General features: G+C 41.6%; 1 pseudogene; it reads left to right on the top strand.

The window, feature by feature from the left end:
* Positions 1 to 521: 521 nt before the first annotated feature.
* On the top strand, positions 522 to 7906 carry LOC110128839 (large ribosomal subunit protein eL38 pseudogene; annotated as a pseudogene).
* Positions 7907 to 11305: the final 3399 nt, after the last annotated feature.

The raw sequence follows: 11305 nt of genomic DNA on the forward strand, positions 1-11305 counted from the left end.
CTTATTTCATTTATTTCCTCAATTTATCATAGATCCTCAGATTTCCTTGGAACAGACTGGACTAGAAGGCAGTGTAAGATAGTCTGCATTCTCCTACACATGAAAATTTTCCCCAAGTAATGTTTATTACTTATTACTGAAACTCCAATACTTTGGCCACCTGATGCAAAGAACTGACTCATTGGAAAAGACCCTGATGCTGGGAAAGATCAAAGGCAGGAGGAGAAGGGGACGACAGAGGATGAGATGGTTGGATGGGCATCACCAACTCAATGGACATGAGTTTGAGCAAGCTGCAGGAGTTGGTGATGGACAGGGAAGCCTGGCGTGCTGCAGTCGATGGGGTCACAAAGAGTTGGACACAACTGAGCTACTGAACTGAACTGAATGTTTATTATCCAAAATGAACACAGTTTCATTTATACCCTTGGGATTTCAACCTACAGAGGTGACTAAGTGATAACGTGGAGAGGTCAATGCATTGAAAAAAAAATTGTGTTACGTTTTCCAAGAAGCCCAACATGTGGGAAGCACCACCTTTTGGTAAGGAGGCAGAAACAGCCTTAACTGAGATTTCTGTGGGAAAGACAAGGTTTAAGAGCACACGGTTTAAGATTGGCTATTTTGATTAATTTAAGTGGGCTTTTGGTTACAGGGGTGGACTCTGCCATGGGAAGATTTAGGGCAGGGGAAATGTTGGCTTGGTACATGCAAGTTAAATAAGAAAGTAAATTGCAGACAAACCGACTTTCAGGAGAGAGATAAACACTTTGACTGTAGTTAATGAATATAGGATAGACATATAGAATCTCAGAAAACCCAGAACAGATATCCAAATACTTTTTATCTCAGACTGAGTCTTCTATCTACTCAAGTACATTGCCTAAGTGATGTTAATGGCAAAATAATATTCACTTATTGTCTGGAGCCTTACCCTGGGAACTAAACTTTTGTTCCTACTTTATCCAGTCATAAACTGTCCTAAAACCTGCATGCCTCCTGACTGCCAGTCTGTCCTAACGTGTCTGCTCATTATGTCACTTTATCATCAATGAAAGATCAAAAAAAAAAATTTAGTATCTCCCTACTGTCCTCAACACATCATGAGAAACACTGGGCTGGAAGAAGCACAAGCTGGAATCAAGATTGCTGGGAGAAATATCAATAACCTCAGATATGCAGATGACACCACCCCTATGGCAGAAAGTGAAAGCCTCTTGATGAAAGTGTAAGAGGAGAGTGAAAAAGTTAGCTTAAAGCTCAACATTCAGAAAACTAAGGTCATGGCATCTGGTCCCATCACTTCATGGAAAATAGATGGGGAAACAGTGGAAACTGTAAGACTTTATTTTGGGGGGCTCCAAAATCACTGCAGATGGTGATTGCAGCCATTAAATTGAAAGACACTTACTCCTTGGAAGGAAAGTTATGACCAACCTAGATAGCATATTAAAAAGCAGAGACATTACTTTGCCAACAAAGGTCCATCTGGTCAAGGCTGTGGTTTTTCCAGTGGTCATGTATGGATGTGAGAGTTGGACTGTGAAGAAAGCTGAGCACCAAAAAATTGATGCTTTTGGACTATGGTGTTGGAGAAGACTCTTGAGAGTCCCTTGGACTGAAAGGACATCCAAACAGTCCATCCTAAAGGAGATCAGTCCTGAGTGTTCATTGGAAGGACTGATGCTGAAGCTGAAACTCCAATACTTTGGCCACCTCATGCGAAGAGTTGACTCACTGGAAAAGACCCTGATGCTGGGAGGGATTGGGGGCAGGAGGAGAAGGGGACGACAGAGAATGAGATGGTTGGATGGCATCACCGACTTGATGGTCATGAGTTTGAGTAAACTCCAGGAGTTGGTGATCGACAGGGAGGCCTGGTGTGCTGCGATTCATTGGGTCGCAAAGAGTCAGACACGACTGGGCAACTGAACTGAACTGACCTGAACTGTCCTCAAAATAAAATATTCTGAACTTATGGTTGCCAGGAAGGAGGACTAGTGGGAGGGATAGGTAAGGAGTTTGGGATTCACTCATCAGAAAGAACCCTGATGGTAGGAAAGATTGCAGGCAAAAGGAAAAGAGGGCAACAGAAGATGAGATGAGATGATTGGATGGCATCACCAATTCAAAGGACATGAACTTGGGCAAACTCAAGAAATGGTGAAGGACAGGCAAACCTGACATGCTGTAGTCCATGGGGTAGGAAAGGGTCAGACGGTACTTGCCAACTGAACAGCAACATCTGCCATCAAGATAAAATGTTCTGAACTTACGGTTACCGGGGAGGAAAAGTAAGAGGGAAGAATAATTAGGGAGTTTGGGGTTGACAGGTACACACTGCTGTATTTAAAATAGATAACCAATAAGGACCTAGTGTATAGCACAGGGAACTCTGCTCAATATTATGTAACAACCTAAATGGGAAAAGAATTTGAAAAAGAGTAGATACATGTGTGTGTGTGTGTTACTGAAACTAACACAACACTCTTAGTTAACTCTTGTTCGTTGTTCAGTCACTCAGTCGCATTGGACTCTTTGTGATCCCATGGACTGCAGCATCCCAGGCTTCCCTGTCCTTCACTATCTCCCAGAGTTTGTTTGAACTCATCTCCATTGAGTCAGTGATACCATCCAACCTTCTAATCCTCTGTTGCCCCCTTCTTCTCCTGCCCTCAATCTTTCCCAGAGAGTTTTTATTCATCAGACAAAACTGAGGACTTCAAGCCTGGGACACAGCATCTCAGGTCACTCTGAGATACTGCTCCAAAGAAATAAGGGAGAAGCCAGGATCCCATGGCTCAGCGGTAAAGAATATCCCTGCAACGCAAGAGACACAGGGGACGCATGTTCAATCCCTGGGTCAGGAAGATCCCCTGGAGGAGAAAACAGCAACAGAAAACCGATCACAGAATGGGACACTACTGAGCTACTGAACAACAAGAACAAATTGCAACACTGGAGCAGGGATACTCTACCCTCTGAGAAGATTGCTTTTGCTATTCCTATCTACCACTTGCAATATTAATGTTACCAATTTCAAAATACCTTCTAGAGATGTAGGAAGACCATCTCTTCTTCCGAACAAACTGTGCTTTGTTGGTTTGTTTGTCAAAAGCAATATTTGAAGGTGAGAGCTAGAGGATAGGAAATGGGAGTTATAGAGAAAGTATGTACTGTGTGCAGCATGACATCTACAATGGCATAGCAGAACTAAGAAATAAGAACTGTGCAGGCACAGGCCTAATTCTGGCTCTTTCAATGACAGTGTTTGTTAACTTGGGCAAACTTACTTATCTGTGAATAATCATCTAATAAATTATCAGCAAGTACTGTTAACTCTGCCTCCAATGTATGTCCTAATCTACCCACTTCTTTCTATATGTTCTACACTTAAGCCAGACCACTAATTTCCTGTCTAGAGTTTAGCAACAGCTTCCTCTGGTTTTCTTGTTTCTCTGCTGGCCCCACTAAATTTATCTGAGATACCGAAGCAGAGGAATATGTAAGAATTCAAATTTGATGCAATCCCCTGTTCAAAGCTCCTAATGGTTTTCTACCCCACTTAGAAAAAATATCCATGCTTATAACGACCCTCGTGATATTAACCTCCCCCCGCCAAACCTCTCTTACTTTGTTGTGGCTGGCAGAGTCCGAGGTGGCCCCCATGACCCCTTCCTCTGGTATTCACACCGTGTGTAATCTTCTCCCATTGAATAGATGGGGCCCGGACCTGTTTTTACCCAGTAGAATGCAGCTTCACCAACAACATTTCATAAGATTGTAACCCTTCTTACAAGGAGACTCTCTCTCCCTTGCTAGCTTTGAGGAAGCAAGCAGCCATGTAGGAAAAGCTCACATGACAAGGAATTGAGGGCAGCCTCCAGCTGACAACCAGCAAGAAATGAAGGCCCTTTGTCCATCAGCCTAAAAGGAACTGAGATTTGTCAACAACTTCATGAGCTTGGAAGTCAGTCCTCAGATGAGCCTCAGATGAGAACCCAGCCCTCACCATGACACCTGGGCTGCAGCTTTGCAGAAGACCCAGCAAAGCTGTGCCTGGATTTCTGGTTCACAGAAACTGTGTCATTTTAAGCTGATAAATATGCAGTAGTATTGTTAATGCAACAATAGGTAATTCTTGTCTTCCACCACACTTCTCATCCCCTGTAATCTACCTGCACTGAGCCTTTTTGCGGCTGTCCCCGCGTGTCAAGGTTATTCCCTCCTAAGGGCCCTCACACTTGCCATGTGGTCTGTCTAGGAGCTTCTTAACCCAACTCTTCACTTAGTCCACTTTATCTTGCCATTCAGGTCTCAACTGTGGTGTTCATTCTTATCTACCTAACTAAGTAGCAACCCTGACATTAGCACATTATACTGTTATAGTTTTCTGCATAAAGCTTTTTACTACCACTAAAAATTTATTTAGTTTCCTTACCTTGCTGTTATATTAGTAGCTAAGTCGTGTCTGACTCTTTGCGACCCTGTGGACTGTAGCTCACCAGACTCCTCAGTCCATGGGATTCTCCAGGAAGGAATACTGGAGCTATACAAGACCGAGGATCTTGCCTACCTTGTGTGCCTGGAACCTAAAAACAGTGCCCAGCAACATTCGATAAACACTTGTTATCACCAAATAAGCACTGGGCAATATTTAAGCTTCATCCAGTAATAAAATGATCTCAGGTCCATAAAAGAGCATGTGAAAATTTGTTCACTGTAACTGTGTTTGTGGCACAGTGAGTGGGGGGTAATCTGGATGTCCATCACTGGGAGGATTGATTAGTAAAACATGGTAGATGCACATGTGGAGCACTGTGCAGCAATTAGAAGCAACAGATCAGATATTCACACTGAGATACAGTTGGACTGAAAGCATAGCACCCAAGACTTGGATGTATAAGATGCACATTTTTATAAATAAAAATACACATTTTGTAAGAACAATGCAAAAAGATAGAACCACGTTAAAGTTCAATAGATTAGAATTCTTTCATATAGGAAGGGAAGGAGATACAAGTGGGAATGAGGGTAAGAGGGCATAAATGAAACAAGAGAAGGACCTTGCTCAGACTACTGATGGAGTCTAGATAATGTATGACAGTTGGGCTGTATGATTAATTCAGTCCTCTGCACTTACTAAGGCCAAACAAAATCGTGTGGTTCAGAGACCATAGGAGACATCAGAAAGTATCACTAGCCTGATAATGAGCATTGGATTAAATACTAGAAGGTGACCAACACTAGAAGGCTCCCTCCTTGGTCCCTCCTCCCTCCTGACCAACACTAGAAGACTCTCACCATTCCCTCATTCTCCTTATGGAATCAAGCATCTAAGTGCTTCCAAATTTTCTTTCAAATAGTCTCCACCTTTCTTAGGTTTCCTTTACAGTTAGATTCAGGTTCAATTGTCATGACACAGTCGCTTCACAAGTCTGTGCCCTTTTCTTAGAAAGTATATAATATCTGATTACCTCTCTTTGTGTGATGTACAGCTATTAGTGATCATAGCTGTAGTCTTTAGCATCAAGTAAGGTCTCTTTAGTCTTTGATTATCTCAGGCTAATTTTCTAGTATATTCCTAAGGAAGAGTTCGTGGAAACAATATTCTCTGAGTGTTTAAATGTTCATAATGGTTTGCCCATAGCCTTTAGAGTTGAAAGTCAGCTCGGCAGGATATAAGTCTTTGGCACACATTTTATTGGCTTAACACACAATGAATTTCCAAACTTCTGTGTTCCACTTATAACTTTTCTCTACTTGGAATGTCCTTCTCACTTGTCATCTGTCAAACTCTATTCAGCCAACTGGGCTTTCTACTACTAGAATAGCATCCCTATCTCCTCCTGACAGGGTTAGATTCTATTTTCAATAGTGCAACTTTAGGAGCTTCCCTGATGGTCCAGGGGCTAAGACTCAGCACTTGCAATGTGGGGGCCCACGTTCGATCCCTGGTCAGGAAGCTAGATTCCACATGCCACAACTAAGAGTTTGCATGCCACAACTAAGGTTTCCACATGCCACAAGAAAGACCCAGCACAGCTAAATCAATAAATATTTCTTAAAAAATATTGAAACTTTATACATTTCTCTCTTATACCACTCAACATAGTATACATAACTACAACTTACTAAGTACGTCCTGTGTGCCGGGCACAGTTGCAGTGGACTAATTACATGTAGTACACTATATACACACTTGTACATGTGTGTGCTTGCTCTGGAATTTAAAACTGCCTAATATTTGTGTTTGCCTAGAAAACTAGGAAAACAAAAGAAATGTATGTTTTACTCTTTCTCTGGTGGCCTCATTTAATTTTCAATCACTATACCATCCCTGAACTTTTGTCCAGTTGCCTCTATCTCAGCACATGCCAACACCTTGGGTACTTCTGAGTTCGTTTTCCTGAAGACACCTCTCTTAAAGCTTTCTAAGCTGCTTCAGTCTGGGCTGCAGGCTCTCAGGTGCTGATACCAGAGTTTTATCTTCATGGTCACCTGGGAATACCTTTGCCTCTTTTTCATTATGGATTTCCTATTTTCTGGATCTTATCCATTTTCTTCAGTTAGTTTCCTATAACTCAACTACTAGAGATTAAAACTTACTCTATCCTCACATGTGATTGATAGAGTGCCTACTTTTTTAAAAGTTTTTAATTGGAGGATAATTGGTTCACAATATTGTGTTGTTTTTGCCATACTACGTTCATCAGCCATGGATATACAAATGTCCCCTCCCTCTTGAAACTCCCTCCCACCTCCCACCCCTTTAGGTTGTCACAGAACCCCTGACCTGAGCTCCTTGAGCTGTGGTACATATATGCAATGGAATATTACTCAGCCGTAAAAAGAATAAATTTGAGTCAGTCCTAATGAGATGGATGAACCTAGAGCCTGTTACACAGAGTAAAGCAAGTCAGAAAGAGAAAAACAAATATCTCAACACATATATATAGAATCTAGAAAGATGGACCTGATGAGTCTATTTGCAGGGCAGCAATGGAGTGCCTACTTTTTAATTCCAGGCTGATGATTTTTTTTCTTTCCGAATGTTGAAGACAATGTTCTACTGTCTTCCAGTTTTCAGTGCTGCTGTTGAGTGGCCATGATGATTTTGAATCCTTTACAGGTGATATTGTCTTAGACCTGAAGGCTTTTCTGATCCAGGGTCCTGAAATTTCTAAGTGAAGTGGCCTGGTATACTCAGTGGACCCCACCAATCAGACACTCAGTTCTGAGAAAGTTTTTTTAAATTATTTCTCCAATGACTGCCTCCTCTCTAATTTGCTTTTTCTCTCTCCGCAGAATGCTTATCATTCAGATCTTCTGTCACTTGGGCTGATTTTCTACTTTTCTTCTATTTGCTTTCCTAATTTTCATCCCTTTGTTTTTTTTTTGTTCTATTTTCAGAGACATTTCCTCACCTTTAATTTGCCATCTTACTTTTTTAAAAGTTTTTCAATCATTTTATATTTCTTAAAAGGCAATTATGAAAAAAAATAAATACCAGCACCTAGTATAGTGCCACACACGGCACTAGGTGCTGAGGGCAAAGTTCTTGAAAAATGAATGTGTTTCAACCCCCAACTTGGCTCTTGGAGTTAAAACATCACAATAGCTACAGTAGCTTTTTCCCATTTTTCTTGCTTCCTCCCACTCTGGGACTGGTTGGCCTGAGCACTCTCCTGTTTGCCTGATAAAACTGAGGAAATCAAGGATTTTGTGCTCACAACCAGGTGAAAGAATGCCAAATCTGTCAAGATGAAGAGAAACATGGATAATCCAGAGTTTAAAGTTTGATATAGCAGATACTTCTAAACCTTAATTGTCACAGACCAAGAGAAGTCAGGGAAACCAGAAAGCTGTCCCTTCCACAGGTTTGGCAGTGAAGAAGCTGAAATGAACCAGGCATGCTAATCTGAACTATATTTAAATGTTTTTTATTCTTTACAAAAAAAAAGCAACTGGCAATAGGCTTCGTGAATTTCTCACTGCCTTCTTTTTCTTAGAAATAATTACTACTATTTAGTTTTTTTAAAAGAGATTTTTTTTGATGTGGACTATTTTCAAAACATCTTTATTGAATTTGTTATAATATTGCTCTGTTTTATGCTTTTTGGCTGTAAAACATGTGAGATCTTAGCTCCCTGACCAGGGAATTGAACCCTCGCCCCCTGCTTTTTACGGCGAAGTCTTAACCACTGGTCCTCCATGTAAATACCTACTGTTTAGTTTTAAAAGTACTTTTGAATTAATAACTTGATTTTCCATGTTGTCTATATAGACTAATTTTTTCTAAGCCAACATGTTTAAAAGTATCAACTATTCAGATAAGCTTATTTGTATGGTAAAACTGAAAAACACACTGATAACTGTTCTGTTATAATATGGTAAAATAGCAAGTGACAAAAATGATCTGTATGTCTCAGTTTGCTTTTGTTTTTCTTTTTTATTCTTCTGTTTCCTCAAAATTCTTTTCTGTTTGCTTTTATCTATAGACTTTTTCATGCAGAAGACTTTTCTCAAACATTTGGCAATTCTTACTGATTCATTTATGGTTAAGTGTGGGGCCCTAAAACCCAGTAAGAAGACCTGCCTGGAGAAATAGGAAGTACTGATTTGTCGACTTCATTGCAGAATGACAGGCAGGAGCCAAGCCGTCTGCTAAGGGACCCAGCCTCCCAAATGTGTTAGCATCTCTAGGTCTTTTCCCCTGGAATGCTCACTTTCCCCAGGGGAGACTCTCCCACTAGTCTCTTACCTTGGTGAGTGTCAATTCTGGGAGCCAAATTGGTAAAGAGGCTTTAGAATCTTACTTCACAAGAACCGATTTCATTTAATCCCCTTGCTTTCCACAGAGCTCCCTGCTCTTGCTCTATGCCTGAACTTGGAGTGCCTAATTCAATGCCCTTCCATTTTCTGTTGGAGCAAGTTATTTGGCTGCCTGGGGTGTAAAAAGGGATACAAAAGCCTAACTGTTTCCTTTACAGAATTTCAGTTTTTCTGTCTTCAGCCCCACCCTTCACCCCTGCCTTCAGAGATAACTGGCACCACACCTCCTGAGATGTTCCAGGCTCTTAAAGCAAGGTTTTGCATCTTGGCTTCTCTCCTGCAGGCAATATGGTTCAGATTTCCCTGGTCTGCCAGATCAGCTGGTCTTGCCCATTTGCCTTTTGGCTTCCAAAACTGGACCGACATCTTTCAACTGCTCTTCTACATCCTACTATTGTCTCCTCCCGTGGTCTCCTCTTTCTTACAGGTTTATGTCTTTTTTAATCCCATAAGTACCATCTGGTTGGAGATTTAGGAAGGAACAGAAGTAAATGCAAAGTACCCAATCCTTTGGGCTGAGCAAGAATACTGTTCTTTGAACCTCTCTGTTAGGCTGCTTCTGTGTACGTGCGTGTGTTCTCAGTCGCTCATCATGTCCAACTCTTTGCAACCCCATGTACTATAGCCCTCCAGGCTCCTCTGTCCTTGGGATTTCCCAGGTAAGGATACTGGAGTGGGTTACCATGCCCTCCTCCAGGGGATCTTCCTGACCCTGGGATCAAACCCATGTCTCTTGCATCTCCTGAACTGGCAGGGGGATTCTTTACACCACCTGGAAGTCCCTCCTCTATGTATAGCCTGCATAACTATCCTCTACATGGATTATGATTTTTCTTGAAGGCAGGGACATGAAAATAAAAAGATTTCCCACACTCCTAGGAAAAGATTAAATGTTCTGTAGCTGTTGCAATAAGCAACCACCAGAACCAGTTCTAAACTGCATTAATGAATCAATGGCAACTTGCCTAAATGAACACACTTTTGAAAGTTAGCCAGAAACAGCCCTGTGCTTTTGAAAACCAGCCAGTCCACACCATTATCTAAGCAAGCAGGTTTTCAAAGCTAGCATCAACCCACTCCTGCCCCTGAAAGTCCACCAATCCCTCAACTCTACTTCCCAAACCCTATATAAAATCAGCTCCTTGCTTTGCTGGAAGAGACTGTGCTTCAGTAAGTATTACATTTGGTTTTTTTGTTTAGATATTGAATAGTAGTCTTTTCCTTTGGCAGATCTCAGCAGCTATCACCATGCCTGGCACACGGGATGTGCCCTGTGGACAGATAAGGGAATGTGCCAAGGGCAACTGTGTCTGAATTAAAAAGATCTGAGCTATTTGCAGGGCTTCCCCAGTGGCTCAATGGTAAAGAATCTGCCTGCAATGTGGGAGACCTGGATTTGATCCCTGGGGTGGGAAGATCCCCTGCAGAAGGAAATGGCAACACGCTCCATTATTCTGGCCTGGGAAATTCCATGGACAGGAGGCTTGGCGGGCTGCAGTCCATAAGGTTGCAAAGAGTCAGACATGACTGAGCCACTGAGCACCCATGCACGAGCTGTTTGCTCTAGTGAGCCCTGCGGCAAGGCTAAAGCATGTACAAAATCCGTTCAACATTCATCATCAAGGCAAATTTAAGGGTACCTAAGATGTAAGGGATATAAGTATCTGGTCCAGAAACAAGTGTTTCCTGCAACCTTTGATTCAGAGAAGTTTACTGTGTGTAGCCTGAACAATGGGTACAACCAGCTAATAAACAGAGTTTGTTTTGTTTTGCATTGTTTTACTACTCTATATTTTCAAATGTTTCTTCATCCTAGGGAGAGTCTTCCCTCAACAGAGATCACCTTTACAGTATCAAAATTTATTTTAACAGATATACAAAAAAAACTCTATATAAAACTTATTATTGCAGGGCTGAAGATTCTCCAAATAACACTTACCACTGGGACGATGTGTGAACTTTGGAACTGAATTCTTCTTGTTTTTGTTCAGTTGCTCAGTCATGTCTGACTCTTTGCGACCCCATGGACTGCAGCAAGTCAGACTTCCCTGTCCCTCATTATCTCCTGGAATTTGCTCAAACTCATGTCCATTGAGTCGGTGATGCCATCCAATCACCTCGTGCTCTGTCATCCTCCTCCTCCCCTGAATCTTTCCCACAACAGGGTCTTTTCCAATAAGTCAGCTCTTCACATTTGGTGGCCAAAGTATTGGAGCTTCAACTTCAACATCAGTCCTTCTAATGAATATTCAGGGTTGATTTCCTTTAGCATTGTCCGGTTTGATCTCCTTGCTGTCCAAGGAACTCTCAAGAGTCTTCTTCAACACCACAGTTCTAAAGCATCGATTCTTTGGCACTCAGCTTTCTTTATGATCCAACTCTCACATCTATACATGATTATTGGAAAAACCGTAGCTTTTACTATATGGACCTTTGTCATCAAAGTAATGTCTCTGCTTTTTAATATGCT

Source organism: Odocoileus virginianus, chromosome 23 (genome assembly GCF_023699985.2).
Source record: "Odocoileus virginianus isolate 20LAN1187 ecotype Illinois chromosome 23, Ovbor_1.2, whole genome shotgun sequence".
Lineage (NCBI taxonomy): Eukaryota > Metazoa > Chordata > Mammalia > Artiodactyla > Cervidae > Odocoileus > Odocoileus virginianus.